Source organism: Coregonus lavaretus (genome assembly GCF_964263955.1).
Source record: "Coregonus lavaretus genome assembly, chromosome: 22".
Taxonomy (NCBI): Eukaryota; Metazoa; Chordata; class Actinopteri; order Salmoniformes; family Salmonidae; genus Coregonus; species Coregonus lavaretus.
This window is the reverse complement of record NC_140009.1, coordinates 36449683-36467942: the sequence shown is the minus strand read 5'-3', so window position 1 is coordinate 36467942 and position 18260 is coordinate 36449683. Positions and strand designations below refer to the sequence as shown.

General features: G+C 42.6%; 1 long non-coding RNA gene across 1 annotated transcript; it reads left to right on the top strand.

The window, feature by feature from the left end:
* The first annotated feature begins 931 nt into the window (after nucleotides 1-931).
* On the top strand, nucleotides 932-5970 carry LOC311150425. The gene is made up of 3 exons (XR_014615109.1): nucleotides 932-1289; nucleotides 1527-1650; nucleotides 2903-5970. It is a non-coding gene; the product is annotated as an uncharacterized lncRNA (long non-coding RNA).
* The last annotated feature ends 12290 nt before the right edge of the window (nucleotides 5971-18260 follow it).

Genomic DNA, 18260 nt, shown 5'->3' with positions numbered 1-18260 from the left:
AACTGGTCAGGTCACGTCGACAGGAAATGCACGGGGCCTACTCATGTATTGCTACACTGCAGAGCCAGAGACCATACTAGAATGCAATTTACTGGTGTTCTATTTCATTTTGTGTTGGAGACACTGTTAGTCTCATTCTCTCTCTGTCTGTCTTGTCCATGTCTCTTCCAGGGTGAGGTTGGTGGAGCGAGGTGCCCCCCCAGAGTCTTTCCCTCATGGAGTCAGGCACTGTAAGTATCCTGGGGTTTCTGACAGTATGTGGCTGTATCACTTTTGATCAGGGTAGCTAAGTGGTCAGGTTACTCATGCTGTCTTGTCATCATGTTCAGTCATCTAGCTACTGTACTAAAGAACCAGTGGATTTGTTCAAAAACATTGTTGAGATTGATGAAACTGTGAGGTTGTCTGTTAACCTAAACCCTCCCCTCTGTCTCCAGATTCTTCCAGGGGTGAGGGTGATCATTGTGAACCCAGAGACCAGGGGACCGCTGGGGGATTCCCATCTTGGAGAGGTGAGTTGGCAGACAGACACGAGAGTTGAAGGCATGGCAGCATTGAGGAATGGCTGAAAATTGTGTTAAAACTTGAGTCCTCTCCTTTTTAAACAAATCTACTATCTGTTCAAATCCCATCCCCCATTTTCTGGTCTTTCACCTTGCTTTCTGTTTCTACCTCCTTTGCATATATCTCTCCCTCTCTCTCTCGTCTCTCTCTCTCTCTCTCCTCTCTCTCTCTCCTCCTCTCTCTCTCTCTCCTCTCTCTCTCTCTCTCTCCTCTCTTCTCTCCTCTCCCTCCTCTCTCTCTCTCTCTCCTCTCCTCTCTCCTCTCTCCTCTCTCTCTCTCTCTCCTCTCTCTCTCTCTCTCTCTCTGTCTCTCTCTCCTCTCTCGTCTCTCTCTCTCTCTCTCTCTGTCTCTCTCTCTCTCTCTCTCTGTCTCTCTCTCTCTCTCTGTCTCTCTCTCTCTCTCTCTCTCTCTCTCTCTCTCTCTCTCTCTCTCTCTCTCTCTGTCTCTCTCTCTCTCTCTCTCTCTCTCTCTCTCTCTCTCTCTCTCTCTCTCTCTCTCTCTCTCTCTCTCTCTGTCTCTGTCTCTGTCTCTGTCTCTGTGTGTGTGTGTAGATCTGATTCAGAGTCCCCACAGTTCCAGTGGCTACTACACCATCTATGGAGAGGAGAGCTTGCAGGCGGACCACTTCAACACGCGGCTGAGTTTCGGGGAGCCACACACCCTGTGGGCCAGGACAGGATATCTGGGCTTTGTCAAGAGGACTGAGCTACTGGGGTCCACCGGAGGTTAGGGACCCTTCTAATATAACCATCCCAGCATTGAGCATGTTATGGACTCCCAAGTGAGATATCTTTCTTGTGCCGATTCTCACCCTGGACGTCGGTTGCTACACTAAACCAATCTGAAAAGTTCCACGTAGTCATACAAGGCATGTTTTAGTCAGTTGAATTGCTCATTCTGTTACGCAGACGAAAGGATTCTAGCGCTTTCCAACCAGAACCGTATTTTTTCTCTCCTCTTAGATCGGCATGACGCCCTGTTTGTGGTGGGCCAGTTGGATGAGACGTTGGAGCTCAGGGGGCTTCGCTACCACCCCATCGACATCGAGACGTCTGTGTCCCGGGCTCACCGCAGCATCGCTGAGAGGTACGATAAACACCAGTCTGTTCTGTTGTCTGCTCAGACGCACACGCTACATACATGCTGACAGTGTTGTCACACACACAGTGCATATATGCTTCACCGAATGTGTATACTGTGTGTATATATATATATATATATACACCCCGCAGAATCACTGAGGGATAAGATGTGCGCACACATACATGCATGTGCAGAGCGTGCAGCATTATGAATATAGACTCATGTATAACTGCTGTCTCTGGATGGCACCAATAGCACACACAGTTCAATTAGAATTAATGGGCTGAATGCGATTGTTGTGACTGTTTGTGGCTGTCTCTGTCTGACTACGAGTTACACAGATTGGATTATGCACACAGATCGAAGTTAGGATTCCGAAGCTGTAACTCGCACTGTTTTGAAGCTGACTGATGTAACCTGATGTGTGACTGTTGTGGTCGCCGTCTCTCTTGTCTCCCAGAGCTGTGTTCGACAGTGACATATATTTTCGGTATGAAGCCACAATACCATGCTCTAAGCCAGTGGTTCTCAAAGGTGGGGTCGTGAATGTGAATACATATTTTTCATACATATTTTAATATGCTACATATAGCCTACCATTTGTATTTTATCTACCTTAACCTATTTGATCTGGTTTCTAATATAGGCCTCAGAACCAAAACGTTTCGCATCTTGACCAATGACCAGTCATCAGGATTGGCGCGCAAATGCGGGTGTATATCCAGATTAGTGACCCAAAAGCATTGCCAGGCAAAAACATAGTAGACCTACATTTATATTATCCATATAAAATACAGTTCAGAAATCTACTACAGAGGCATCTTTGCCAGAGCAATAATAGGCTACCTCGCGATTTCATTGAGCATTTTCATTGTTCAGATAGTCCTAGTTTTGGGAGGCTACTGGCTATATGACTAAAGGTAGCTGTGATATCGCACTGCCTTCAATATTATGGGATGAAGTTGTAACATATTCTGGCGAGTTTATTACGGTATTTGTGAGGAATTAAAAGGGCTACCCAGTTGGCAACGAGCATTCTGCGGGCAGGCGGCCCTCTAAAGTGATAGCACGTGGTGCAGACACAGCGATTGTGCGTGGGGTGTCGCGAGCTTTGACCTACTGCTTTTTGCAGGTTGTGGGTCAAAACGTTTGCGAACCACTGCTCTAACCCACGGAGCCATTGGAAGCACAGTTGAATGTTAAACTTGAAGAGTGACTGACTGTTGGTGCCTGTCTGTCTTTCTCTCTCTGCCAGTGCTGTGTTCACATGGACCAACCTCCTGGTGGTAGTGGCAGAGCTGGCTGGGTCGGAGCAGGAAGCCCTGGACCTGGTGCCTTTGGTGACCAACGTAGTTCTGGAGGAGCACCACCTGATTGTGGGCGTGGTGGTCATCGTGGACCCGGGGGTCATACCCATCAACTCCCGGGGAGAGAAGCAGAGGATGCACCTCCGGGACTCGTTCCTGGCCGACCAGCTGGACCCCATCTACGTGGCCTATAACATGTGAGATGTGAGGAGGAGGGCCAAGCCCCAGACACACTGGGGTGAAGGCTGGCTATGGGAGTCCACTGGGGTGAAGGGTGTGTAGAGACTCTGAGAAGGAGTTGATGGACAGAGAGAGAGGCGGGGGGGGTGGGATGGACTGCTCCTCCCGTCAACGGACCGCTCACATTCACCCATCTGGCAGTGGGACAGTGTGGCAGAACAGGAGTGGCGATGGTGAATGGGCTTGGACTTAGTTTAGCCACCCTGTTACAATATCTTCTGCCTCAGTGCACTCTCTCTTTCTCGGCCAGAGTCTACTATCTATGAAACAGAGACTATGTTTATTGAGTTTTTGGGTGGGAGTGAAGCTACAGCACGTCCGTCTGCATGGGGTTGAGCTGCTTCTTACTGGTGCTTATCCAACCACTCCACACCTCTCTCTAACAGAGGAGGAAGAGGATTGGTTACTTCTCTTTAATTGACATTTAGGTCCACCTATCAAGAAGAAGACGTTTGCCAATACCCTCATCCACCGTCTCTCCCCTCTTCTCTCCCAGACTGTGCCGATCAATGATTTTATCCCCAGACATAATAATTATTGTGCATCTTGTTTTATAGAAGAAGACAAAAACTGTAGAGATGTGTTTCTCGTCTCAATCCATTCCCTGGTTTGTTTTTAGTTCAGCCTGTACCTTACGCTCTCCTTTCTCCTGAGTGGTCCACAGTCCGTCATGTTTGTCAGGATGGGACCGTGGAGCCAATGAGACGAGCTGGAAGCTTCCCCCATGCACTTTAACCTTTCCTTGTCCTTCCATAATCTGTCCTGTCTCTCCTAGCCTGGTCTCAGATCAGTTTGTGCTGTGTTGCCAACTCCTCATGTGACAATGACCGTCGGAGTTGGAAAGACAATGCAAACAGATCTGAGACCATGCTTGTTGTGTGTCCCAAATGACACCCTATTCCCTATATAGTGCACTACCATATGGGCCCCGGGCATAAGTAGTGCACTAAATAGGGAATAGGGTGCTATTTGAGACGTGTCTCCTGGGTAGTCGATGGGAAACTGACTTCCTCTAACCACCATTTTTCATGAAGAAATTCAAATCAACAACTATTCCAAACAATACAATACCGCCAGCAAGTACAGCTCACTTCAGGCAAACAAATGCCTGCACCTCAGTAGCTGTACTTACTTCAGAGCTTCTGTCCCATACATCTTAGTTTGTTTTAACGGCTTACTGCTATGTTACAAGCTTTCAGACTTGCTAGAAGAAGTCACTTTTAAAACCCACTTTGAATTGGTATGGAATGAAAAATATGTGCAACAAACATATCAGCAGCAAACTCAAACAACAAAACAGACAAGCTTTTTATTTTTGGACAATATTCTAAGTCATTGATGTATGAGCGGGAATCGCTGGATGACAGTGATCTCATCGATCATGTAAAGAAAATGAACTCCTGTTTAACTGTAATGCTATTCCATGGGCTCATGGTTATATGTCTGTGCAGCCATAAGACAAGGTAAACTGGTGTAGATATTTACCTTTAAACATATGTATTTACTATAGTGCACCATACAGTAATGAATTGTAAATAATCATTATTTAAATGTCAAGCAAACACAATACCGGTAATATGGAACAATAAGATTGACTTCTAATAAACTGATTATCTTATTGGCTGATATGATATCACGGAGGCTCCTATACTGAATCACTATATCTTAGCTTGAATAAGTATCAGTCAGTCAATAGACTGCTAGCCTCTGTCACAGGCTTTCAACTAGCGAAGCCTGGCGTCCAAGGCTGGTCAATTGCTAAGCTTGTTTCTTCATTCTGTAGTGTCTATTGAGCCACAAAGGGCATCTTCAACTCTATGACTAACTTCACGAGGCTACATCTGGGTTATCGGAAGACTGCTGCCCTGTGCCTTTGTATTGTGCTATCATGAAACGTAACATCTTCATAAATCAAGGACTTGGTGTATTGCCAAAACAGTTTGCAGTGGGTATAAGATGAGAACAATTTCTTGCCTTATAAAACGTGTGGAACTTTTAACATTTTTGTTTTTATTTGTCAAAGGCTTTCATTTTATTGCTGTACTTGTGATGAATAGAAAAGGGATTGTGGAGGGTAAGGTTGAGATGTTGACTGTATAGTGTATATTTTAGAGGTCAAAAACTGTATAACTGGTGTTACAATGTACATTGAAATTATGAACTTATTCTTTATGTTGATAAAACTTGACTGATCTTTCATACTTGACAGCAAATCTCTGCATTACTGACTTAAAAATAGGCTAAGTAACAAATTGCAAAATTCAAAGAAGTGTATCTTATGGTTTGGCAGGTGGTAATATTTTGCACTTTCCATATCATTATTATCTGTGTGTGTGTGTGTGTGTGATCGTATGGTTTAAATGGTGACATTGTTTGTCTTTCCTTGTGCAAAAAAGTTTCATTGCCCTTTTTAATTAAATTAACATTGAAATATTGAACAATATTTTAGTTCCAGATTGGCCTATTTTATGTCAAATTCACTGTACTACAATTTTTATTGGTTGATCAACCACTTTTTCTTTCATCCAATGAGACATTATTGATTTAAATGTAATTGTAATGGTTTTTCATGCAAAATTGTATGTTCTCTTTGTCATGAACTCTTCTTTCAACTATCCTACATTAACAGCACAACTCTGTTGCAAAACAAAAGCCTTGTTTGATTTGGAAGTAGTTAAGACTACTTGATTGACAGACAAACATTGTAATTTGTAAGTCCATCTTTTGAGTGAAGTTGAAATTTAATGGTTCATAAATAAATGTATTGAACACCTTCGCATGTTTTAATAATATTTTCTTACAGTGGTGTGACCATAGAACTAGAATGAGTTTACCAGTCAAATTGCCATGGTGAGAGGTTCCAAGCCCGTTCTACTCATTCTATTTCTATGGGTGTGACAACATGTTGCCCTGCCATATGTGCAATACACATTGGTGCTATCCAAAACTGGAAACAGTGAAAAGTCTTTTAAAAATCTGCCTATGGATAAACCATCATAATTGTAGACATTTCCTTTTTTTTTTTCTTTTTTTTTTTTACACTTTGCCAATTGTAGTAAAACTGAAAAAAATTAAGGATGTTATAATCTTTTAGAGTCAGTATTGTAAGCACAAAATGTACTGTACTTCTGTAGTGATTAAAAAAAAAGGATCTTTCAGATAAATGTTTCTTTGTTAACCTCAAGGCCTGAGGTCTGTTCACTATGCATAAACACTATGCAACAGTGGTGCAATGATAAGTTCCAACTCAGAAAAGAGGCATACTTATGTCCTATTGACCAACATTTTGTTAAGTTGTTAATGGGGATCATTTGTTTTCTATTTGTTTTAGCAAAATGAGACCATAAAAATAGGCTTTTGTCAGCACTCCTCTGGGCTCTGTTTCCCCAAAACGTCTTGCTATGTTCATCATTAGAACCATAGGATGGAAACAGTAATGATGAACTTAGCCTTAAGATGCCTTTGGGAAACCGGGCCCTGCTCTGTGATCTCTAAAGCCACTAGTCTATTTTCAGTCGCTTGTCTCCGCCTCAATCACTCCCACTTGGTGTCTGATTGGTGTGATGACCTGTCAGTAATTTCATTTTTAACATCAACAGCCCATCCACTTCTGAATTTTTTGGGGCGGGGTCTCATTCGCTGAATGCCCAATAATGTTGAACCGAGATGCTGTGGCGGAGACAAGTGAAAAGACAACTGTAAAAAGAGACTACAAAGCCACCGTGTGGCGCCACATTATTACAGAGAAAAATTAAATCTCTCCACCAGGGGTCAGCCAACCCTCTTTCTCGGCTGAATTTTCTAGTGGTTTCTAGATGTGTACAGTGGTTGCTCCATCTCCTGGCTTATCTTCAGCTCTTCACAACTTCATATTTGCAGACAAGTTACATTTTGATATGAATATATGTGGTGGGAAAGTTGACTTAATTTGTGTCATCTGAGATATCAAAGACTAACAGCAAGGCAACACAATGTTCAACAATCTGCATCATCAAAATAAGTCACAGGCAGCCCAATTCTAATATTTTTTTTCACTGATTTATATTTTGACTAATCTGGTCAGCTCTGAAAAATATCTGATATGAAAAGATTTGATGTGATTGATCAAAAGAAAAAATATCAGAATTGGGCTGCCTGTGTAGACGCATCCACCCTGGTGTTCCATGGCAGCCATTTGTCTGTCTCACTACTATTCCCCCCCCTCCAGGCCTGGTGCCTATGGCGCTGATCTCCCTGCCAGGGCCGTCCTTGGGTCACCTTCATTTGTGTCATCTGAGATATCAAAGCGTAACAGCAAAGTAACACACACAATGTATTCTGCAAAATCAAAATCCACATTTATTTTCAGAATGGGATTTAATTACAATATGTTTGGTTTTCAATATGTAGACTGCTCTCAAATGAAATATATACAGTGGGGAAAAAAAGTATTTAGTCAGCCACTAATTGTGCAAGTTCTCCCACTTAAAAAGATGAGAGAGGCCTGTAATTTTCATTGTAGGTACACGTCAACTATGACAAACAAAATGAGAAAGAAAAATTCAGAAAATCACATTGTAGGATTTTTTATGAATTTATTTGCAAATTATGGTGGAAAATAAGTATTTGGTCAATAAAAAAAGTTTCTCAATACTTTGTTATATATCCCTTGTTGGTAATGACACAGGTCAAACATTTTCTGTAAGTCTTCACAAGGTTTTCACACACTGTTGCTGGTATTTTGGCCCATTCCTCCATGCAGATCTCCTCTAGAGCAGTGATGTTTTGGGGCTGTCGCTGGGCAACACGGACTTTCAACTCCCTCCAAAGATTTTCTATGGGGTTGAGATCTGGAGACTGGCTAGGCCACTCCAGGACCTTGAAATGTTTCTTACGAAGCCACTCCTTCGTTGCCCGGGTGGTGTGTTTGGGATCATTGTCATGCTGAAAGACCCAGCCACGTTTCATCTTCAATGCCTTTGCTGATGGAAGGAGGTTTTCACACAAAATCTCACGATACATGGCCCCATTCATTCTTTCCTTTACACAGATCAGTCGTCCTGGTCCCTTTGCAGAAAAACAGCCCCAAAGCATGATGTTTCCACCCCCATGCTTCACGGTAGGTATGGTGTTCTTTGGATGCAACTCAGCATTCTTTGTCCTCCAAACACGACGAGTTGAGTTTTTACCAAAAAGTTCCATTTTGGTTTCATCTGACCATATGACATTCTCCCAATCCTCTTCTGGATCATCCAAATGCACTCTAGCAAACTTCAGACGGGCCTGGACATGTACTGGCTTAAGCAGGGGGACACGTCTGGCACTGCAGGATTTGAGTCCCTGGCGGCGTAGTGTGTTACTGATGGTAGGCTTTGTTACTTTGGTCCCAGCTCTCTGCAGGTGTGTTACTGATGGTAGGCTTTGCAGGTGTGTTACTGATGGTAGGCTTTGCAGTGTGTTACTGATGGTAGGCTTTGTTACTTTGGTCCCAGCTCTCTGCAGGTCATTCACTAGGTCCCCCCGTGTGGTTCTGGGATTTTTGCTCACCGTTCTTGTGATCATTTTGACCCCACGGGGTGAGATCTTGCGTGGAGCCCCAGATCGAGGGAGATTATCAGTGGTCTTGTATGTCTTCCATTTCCTAATAATTGCTCCCACAGTTGATTTCTTTAAACCAAGCTGCTTACCTATTGCAGATTCAGTCTTCCCAGCCTGGTGCAGGTCTACAATTTTGTTTCTGGTGTCCTTTGACAGCTCTTTGGTCTTGGCCATAGTGGAGTTTGGAGTGTGACTGTTTGAGGTTGTGGACAGGTGTCTTTTATACTGATAACAAGTTCAAACAGGTGCCATTAATACAGGTAACGAGTGGAGGACAGAGGAGCCTCTTAAAGAAGAAGTTACAGGTCTGTGAGAGCCAGAAATCTTGCTTGTTTGTAGGTGACCAAATACTTATTTTCCACCATAATTTGCAAATAAATTCATTAAAAATCCTACAATGTGATTTTCTGGATTTTTTTTCCTCAATTTGTCTGTCATAGTTGACGTGTACCTATGATGAAAATTACAGGCCTCTCTCATCTTTTTAAGTGGGAGAACTTGCACAATTGGTGGCTGACTAAATACTTTTTTCCCCCACTGTATATATATTTTTTAAATAGAATTAACTGGTGTGGAAACTGTCAAATCACCATCTTCGCTTAATTGGGAAGCACAAAAACAGCCAAAGAGAGACTGAATTGGAACAAGGCGGTGGGTTGACCTGTTCCCAAGTTCTCTCTGAATCCAGTAGAAATGCTCACTTTGAGGTAGATGTTGGGCCGCGAGTCACACTACAGTCCTTGGTATACACCCGCACCCCAGAGACATAGTTGCGGCTCACAGGGCCACAAAGTTTAATCTGAGAACAACTAAAATATAGGTATAACATAAGTACTTCATGACATGAAATTCATGTTCTTCCAGGAAGTGATTTTGTTAGAAGAATATTCATTATTATAAACTGGGTGGTTCGAAATGCTGATTGGCTGACAGACGTGGTATATCAGATCATACTGTATACCACGGGTATGACAAAACATGTATTTTTACTGCGCTAATGACGTTGGTAACCAGTTTATAATAGCAGTAAGGCACCTCGGGATTTGTGGTATATGGCCAATATTCCACGGCTAAGGGCTGTGTCCAGGCACTCCACGTTGCATCGTACTTAAGAAAAGCCCTTAGCCGTGGTATATTGGCCATATACCACACCCCCTCGGGTTCTCCTAAGCTAACCTATGGAATTGTTTTAAGATGGTCATACCAAGGATCATTTAGCTATTTCATTTAACATTTTAGGACCCCTTAAGGTATCAAAAAGAAATATCCAAACATTATTTGATGAAACATTGAATTTGGCCTTACTGCTATTAGCCCATAGAAATGCATTGAATAACAGCTTCATACATGGATAAACAGATAGTCAAAAAATAGATAAAAAAGACAGGAAACAATTGTATTTATTTTGTACATGTATTTAACCCTTTATTTTATGCACTAAACTATCTCCATATATATACTGAACAAAAATATATACGCAACGTGCAACAATTTAAAAGATTTTGCTGAGTTACAGTTCACCCTGACGATCCCGCAGGTGAAGAAGGCGGATGTGGAGGTCATGGGCTGGCGTGGATACACGACAAAAGGTAACGGGTTGTATTGGCCTTAGTTTACCTCACAACCATCAGGACCACCCATTCCACTGGGATGAGACATACAAAACATGTCCATAGCCTCTTTGTAGTTCCGCCAGGTATGCATGTTACACCTGGCATTGTGCACTTCCATCTCTTTTTCTTCATGTAAAATACAGGAGTTGTTTGCTGTCAAAGAGCAAATAGGTGAACCATGATTTGTGGTACAAAGGTTTATAAACTATCTTTAAAAATATATATGTGATACAGTTATAGAAAGTAGCAGATTGCTGTTAAAAACAGTTTATAAAAATAGTACCTTAGTCTAACCTACAGTTGAAGTCGGAAGTTTACATACATCTTAGCCAAGTACATTTAAACTCAGTTTTTCACAATTCCTGACATTTAATCCTAGTAAAGATTCCCTGTCTTAGGTCAGTTAGGATCACCACTTTATTTTAAGAATGTGAAATGTCAGAATAATAGTAGAGAGAATTATTTCTTTCAGCTTTTATTTTTTTCATCACATTCCCATTGGGTCAGAAGTGTACATACACTCAATTAGTATTTGGTAGCATTGCCTTTAAATTGTTTAACTTGGGTCAAATGTTTCGGGTAGCTTTCCACAAGCTTCCCACAATAAGTTGGGTGAATTTTGGCCCATTCCACCTGACAGAGCTGGTGTAACTTAGTCAGGTTTGTAGGCCTCCTTGCTCACACACGCTTTTTCAGTTCTGCCCACAAATTTTCTATAGGATTGAGGTCAGGGCTTTGTGATGGCCACTCCAATACCTTGACTTTATTGTCTTTAAGCCATTTTGTCACAACTTTGGAAGTATGCTTGGGGTCAATGTCCATTTGGAAGACCCATTTGCGACCAAGGGTTAACTTCCCGACTGATGTCTTGAGATGTTTCTTCAATATATCCACATCATTTTCCTTCCTCATGATGCCATCTATTTTGTGAAGTGCACCGGTCCCTCCTGCAGCAAAGCACCCCCACAGCATGATGCTGCCACCCCCGTGCTTCACAGTTAGGATGGTTTTCTTCGGCTTGCAAGCACCCCCCTTTTCCTCCAAACATAACGATGGTCATTATGGCCAAACAGTTCTATTTTTGTTTCATCAGACCAGAGGGCATTTCTCCAAAAAGTACAATCTTTGTCCCCATGTGCAGTTGCAAACCGTAGTCTGGCTTTTTTATGGCGGTTTTGGAGCAGTGGCTTCTTCCTTGCTGAGCGGCCTTTCAGGTTATGTCAATATAGGACTCGTTTTACTGTGGTTATAGATACTTTTCTACCTGTTTCCTCCAGTATTTTCACAAGGTCCTTTGCTGTTGTTCTGGGATTGATTCCCACCAAAGTACGTTCATCTCTAGGAGACAGAACGCGTCTCCTTCCTGAGCGGTATGACGGCTGCATGGTCTCATGATGTATATACTTGCATACTATTGTTTGTACAGATAAACGTGGTACCTTCGGGCGTTTGGAAATTGCTCCCAAGGATGAACCAGACTTGTGGAGGTCTACAATTTTGTTTCTGAGGTCTTGGCTGATTTCTTTTGATTTTCCCAAGCAAAGAGGCACTGTTTGAAGGTAGGCCTTGAAATACATCCACAGGTACATTTTACATTTTAGTAATTTAGCAGACGCTCTTATCCAGAGCGACTTACAGTTAGTGAGTGCATACATTTTTTTTCATACTGGCCCCCCGTGGGAATCGAACCCACAACCCTGGTGTTGCAAACGCCATGCTCTATCAACTGAGCTGAAATGATGTCAGCCTATCAGAAGCTTCTGAAGCCATGATATCATTTTCTGGAATGTTCCAAGCTGTTTAAAGGCACAGTCAACTTAGTGTATGTAAACTTCTGACCCACTGGAATTGTGATACAGTGAATTATAAGTGAAATAATCTGTCTGTAAACAATTGTTGGAAAAATTACTTGTGTCATGCACAAAGTAGATGTCCTAACCGACTTGCCAAACCTATAGTTTGTTAACAAGACATTTGTGGAGTGGTTGAAAAACAAGTTTCCGACTTCAACTGTATGTCTAACCATTTGAAGCAGTAGGCTATGTGGCGAGCTATACTTTGACGATGCAATGGAGTGTAGTTTTGTTGGATTTACCATTGGGCCCTGCATAGCCTGTGATGTGGCAGATACTATAATTATGTTCCTCAACATTGGATTCATCTGGGATGCAAATTTGATCCACAAAGGTGTTGAATACAAGGGGGGTTTTCAAGTTCAGAAGTGCAATGTTTTATCGCAGTGTGATGGAAACTTTTATGACTGACTATTCTCTAAATTTGTAATTCCTGTGTGTTAGCGTCATCGTTGATTGCGTCCATGGTCCCAGCTTTGACTATCAGGTTGGTCGAAAGGCTGCAACAAAAATTTCTAAAGAAAAGTTAAATTGTGAAAAGAGTCATAACAACTAAAGTAGCTAAATAGTAGACATTCAATATATGATGTTGTATATACCGATGCTGTGGTGCATGAACACATGCTGCAACTGTCAGTATTCAGTCCTGGCTGATGATGCTGGAAAGGATCTGCTGCAGTCGGTCGGTTCATGATAGAGACTTGCCATGGCCAAATAATAGGGTCAATTGTGATGCTTTCAAGACAACTGGGAACTCTGAAAAACACTAGGTCAAATCACGATGTCAGTGACCTTCAAGTCGGAAAGTCGGAGCTCTAGAAAGATACAAGCGTTTCCGACTTGGAATTCCAAGTTGGGTGGTGGTTCAAAACTATTTTTCCAGAGTTTCCAGTTGTTTTAAACGCGGCATTGGAGTGCCACTAACAAACCGACCACCATCATAATCACCATAGTCAGGTGGCATCATCATTGATGGTGTATCTGGTCTTTTTCCACAATTCACTAAAAAGGAAAACAAGAACCATAATGCTGAGTTTGTGCTTCAGCTTAATGGCAGACAACCCCTCCATTTGATTTGGTAGGACTACATCAGGGATGGGCAACTTTGATGGGGGTGGGGGCCACAAAAACTCTACTCCTCATTAGGGGCCACATTTGCTCACGGGTCTGCATACCCACATCTATGTTGCAGAGTTTTAAAGCAAGTCTGCTGCAATTCTATACATTTTACCATGGGGCAGAGCGAAATGTTTGTAGTTTTAATATGATATCTGAGTAAAATCATCCATGATAACAAGTTTAGACAGCTAGCCGCTAAACTATCTTGGCAATCTAAAAAATGTTAGCTGACATAGGCTAATTGACTGACTATCAGTGACTGACATAACAAGAGAAAAACTGCTGATGCACAAGCAAATTTCGAAATTGGCCCTTGTGTATTCTACTATTCTCACTCTAAACAGTAAGAGACCCTGACTGAGTTCCATAAAAAAACATAATATATACAGTACCAGTCAAAAGTTTGGACCCACCTACTCATTCAAGGGTTTTTCTTTATTTTTACTATTTTCTACTATGAAATAACACATATGGAATCATGTAGAAACCAAAAAAGTGTTAAACAAATCAAAATATATTTTAGATTTTAGATTCTTCAAATAGCCACCCTTTGCCTTGATGATAGCTTTGCACACTCTTGGCATTCTCTCAACCAGCTTCACCTGGAATGCTTTTCCAACAGTCTTGAAGGAGTTCCCACATATGCTGAGCACTTGTTGGCTGCTTTTCCTTCACTCTGCGGTCCAACTCAACCCAAATCATCTCAATTGGGTTGAGGTCGGGTGATTGTGGAGGCCAGGTCATCTGATGCAGCACTCCATTACTCTCCTTCTTGGTCAAATAGCCCTTACACAGCCTGGAGGTGTGTTTTGGGTCATTGTCCTGTTGAAAAACAAATGATAGTCCCACTAAGCCCAAACTAGATGGGATGGTGTATCGCTGCAGAATGCTGTGGTAGCCATGCTGGTTAAGTGTGCCTTCAATTCTAAATAAATCAGTGTCACCAGCAAAGCACCATCACTCCTCCTCCTCCATGCTTCATGGTGGGAACCACATATGCGGAGATCATCTGTTCACCTATTCTGCGTCTCACAAACACACAGCAGTTGGAACCAAAAAGCTCAAATTTGGACTCATCAGACCAAAGGACAGATTTCCACCGGTCTAATGTCCATTGCTCGTGTTTCTTGGCCCAAGCAAGTCTCTTCTTATTATTGGTGTCCTTTAGTAGTGGTTTCTTTTCAGCAATTCGACCATGAAGGCCTGATTCACACAGTCTCCTCTGAACAGTTGATGTTGAGATGTGTCTGTTACTTGAGCTCTGTGAAGCATTTAGTTGGGCTGCAATTTCTGAGGCTCTAATGAACTTATCCTCTGCAGCAGAGGTAACTCTGGGTCTTCCTTTCCTGTGGCGGTCCTCATGAGAGCCAGTTTCATCATAGTCCTTGATGAGTTTTGCGACTGCACTTGAAGAAACGTTAAAAGTTCTTGAAATGTTGTCTTAAAGTAATGATGGACTGTCATTTCTCTTTGCTTATTTGAGCTGTTCTTGCCATAATATGGACTTGGTATTTTACTCAAACGCATTAAGAAGGAAATAAATTCCACAAATTAACTTTTAACAAGGCACACCTGTTAATTGAAATGCATTCCAGGTGACTACCTCATGAAGCTGGTTGAGAGAATGCCAAGAGTGTGCAAAGCTGTCATCAAGGCAAAGGGTGGCTACTTTGAAGAATCTCAAATATAAAATATATTTTGATTTGTGTAAAACTTTTATGGTTATTACATGATTCCAGATGTGTTATTTCATAGTTTTGATATCTTCACTATTATTCTACAATGTAGAAAATAGTAAAAATAAAGAAAAACCAAACTTTTGACTGGTACTGTATATTAATTTATCCAAGCCTACAAGCAATTCAAGACTATTATTATGATGGGAGATTATAATATGGTTTTAAATACCTCAATGGACCGTAAAGGAAATCACTGTCATGCACTTAAGGAAATCACGAATATCATGGATATATTGGAACTAGTGGATATATGGAGGCTTAAATATCCTGACCTAGTGAGATATACTCGGCGAGGCTCAATCAAGCTAGTCGTCTTGACTACTTTCTTATGTCATTCTCGTTGGCACCAAAAGTTTAAAAAGTGTTGATAGGGAACAGAATGCGATCGGACAATCAAATAATTGGCATATACATTACTCTTATAGTATTTCCACGTGGGCGAGGATATCGGAAATGTAATCAAAGCCTTTTGAATGACAACTTTTTTTTAACTATTTTTTATTTATTTCACCTTTATTTAACCAGTTGAGAACAAGTTCTCATTTACAACTGCGACCTGGCCAAGATAAAGCAAAGCAGTGCGATAAAAACAACAACACAGAGTTACATATGGGGTAAAACAAAACATAAAGTCAAAAATACAACAGAAAATATATATACAGTGTGTTCAAATGTAGCAAGTTATGAAGGTAAGGCAATAAATAGGCCATAGTGCAAAATAATTACAATTAGTAACATACAGTGCATTCGGAAAGTATTTAGACCCCTTGACTTTTTCCACATTTTGTTACGTTACAGCCTTATTCTAAAATGGATTAAATAGTGTTTTTCCCTCATCAGTCTACACACAATAACCCATAATGACAAAGCAAAAACTGATTTTTAGAATTGTTATTAAAAATAAAAAACTTTAATATGAAATTTACATAAGTATTCAGACCCTTTACTCAGTACTTTGTTGAAGCACCTTTGGCAGCGATTACAGCCTCGAGTCTTCTTGGGTATGACGCTACAAGCTTGGCACACCTTGTATTTGGGGAGTTTTTCTTTATTGTTACTATTTTCTACATTGTAGAATAATAGTGAAGACATCAAAACAATGAAATAACATATAAGGAATCATGTAGTAACCAAAAAAGTGTTAAACAAATAAAAATATATTTTATATTTGAGATTCTTCAATTAGCCACCCTTTACCTTGATGACAGCTTTGCATTCTCTCAACCGGCTTCATGAGGTAGTCACCTGGAATGCATCTCAATTAACAGGCGTGCCTTCTTAAAAGTGAATTTGTGGAATTTCTTTCCTTAATGCGTTTGAGCCAATCAGTTGTGTTGTGACAAAGTAGGAGGGTATACAGAAGATAGCCCTATTTGGTAAAAGACCAAGTCCATATTATGGCAAGAACAGCTCAACTAAGCAATGAAAATTGACAGTCCATCATTACTTTAAGACATGAAGGTCAGTCAATACGGAACATTTCAAGAACTTTGAAAGTTTCTTTGTGCAGTCGCAAAAACCATCAATGATGAAACTGGCTCTCATGAGTATCGCCCCAGTAATGGAAGACCCAGAGTTACCTCTGCTGCACAGGATAAGTTCATTAGAGTAACCAGCCTCAGAAATTGAAGCCCAAATAAATGCTTCACAGAGCTCAAGTAACAGACACATCTCAACATCAACTGTTCAGAGGAGACTGTGTGAATCAGGCCTTCATGGTCGAATAGCTGCAAAGAAACCACTACTGAAGGACACCAATAAGAAGAAGAGACCTGCTTGGGCCAAGAAACATGAGCAATAGACATTAGACCGGTGAAAATGTGTCCTTTGGTCTGGAGTCCAAATTGGAGATTTTTGGTTCCAACCGCCGTGTCTTTGTGAGACGCGGTGTGGTCGAATGGATGATCTCCGCATGTGTATTTCCCACCGTTGTCACGCCCTGACTCAGGGGACGCTTAAATGTTGAGTCAGGGTGTGTATATTCTTTGTTGTGCGTTTTCTATGTTTATTATCTAGTATGTATATATCTATGTTGGCCGGTGTGGTTCGCAATCAGAGGCAGCTGTCGCTCGTTGTCTCTGATTGGGGACAATACTTAAGCAGCCTATTGGCACAGTCTAGTTGTGGGATCTTGTTCCGGTTAAGGTTTGTTGTATTCTACCTTAGGACTTCACGTTTCGTTTCGTGTATTGTTTTGTCGTGTGTTTATTTAGTTGAATAAACATGTACGTATATCACGCTGCGCCTTGGTCTGTCCTGTCATTCAACGAACGTGACAGAAGATCCCACCAAACACGGACCAAGCAGCGTGCCCAGGAGCAGCAGACACCCTGGACACAGGTAGTGGAGCAGAGATCATGGACTTGGGAGGAGATGATAGGATCTGGCCAAGCATATGGAGGCCTTGAAAGGGATGAGGGAGAAGGAGGTGAGATTAGCCGATAGCGGACCCTGGGCGAAGGAGGAAGCCCAGGCAGGAGAGGTGAAACGGAGACCCGAGAGGCAACCCCAATAAAAAAAAATTGGGGGGGGGGCACACGGTGTGGACTACGAGGCAGCAGGAGGCCGTTAAAGGGCGGATCTGCAGGTTAGAAGAGGAAGCCACCATGTTACAGGAGGCTAAAAGGGAAAAGGAAAGAGTAGAGGCACGGCGAGAGGAGCTGGTTAGACAGCAGAAGGAGCGGGGGTTAATAAAGGAACCCAGTCCTGCTCCTCGCACCAAGCAAGTGGTGCGTGTCGCCAGTCCGGTCCGGCCCGTTCCTGCTCCCCGCACCAAGCCAGTGGTGCGCGTCGCCAGCCCGGCCCGGCCTGTTCCTGCCCTCGCACCAAGCCAGTGGTGCGCGTCGCCAGCCCGGCCCGGCCTGTTCCTGCTCCTCGCACCAAGCCAGTGGTGCGCGTCGCCAGCCCGGCCCGGCCTGTTCCTGCTCCTCGCAGCAAGCCAGTGGTGCATGTCGCCAGTCCGGCCCGGCCTGTTCCTGCTCCTCGCACCAAGCAAGTGGTGCGTGTCGCCAGTCCGGTCCGGCCCGTTCCTGCTCCCCGCACCAAGCCAGTGGTGCGCGTCGCCAGTCCGGCCCGGCCCGTTCCTGTCCCTCGCACCAAGCCAGTGGTGCGTGTTCCTAGTCCGGCCCGTGCCTGCTCCTCGCACCAGACCAGTGGTGCGTTTGT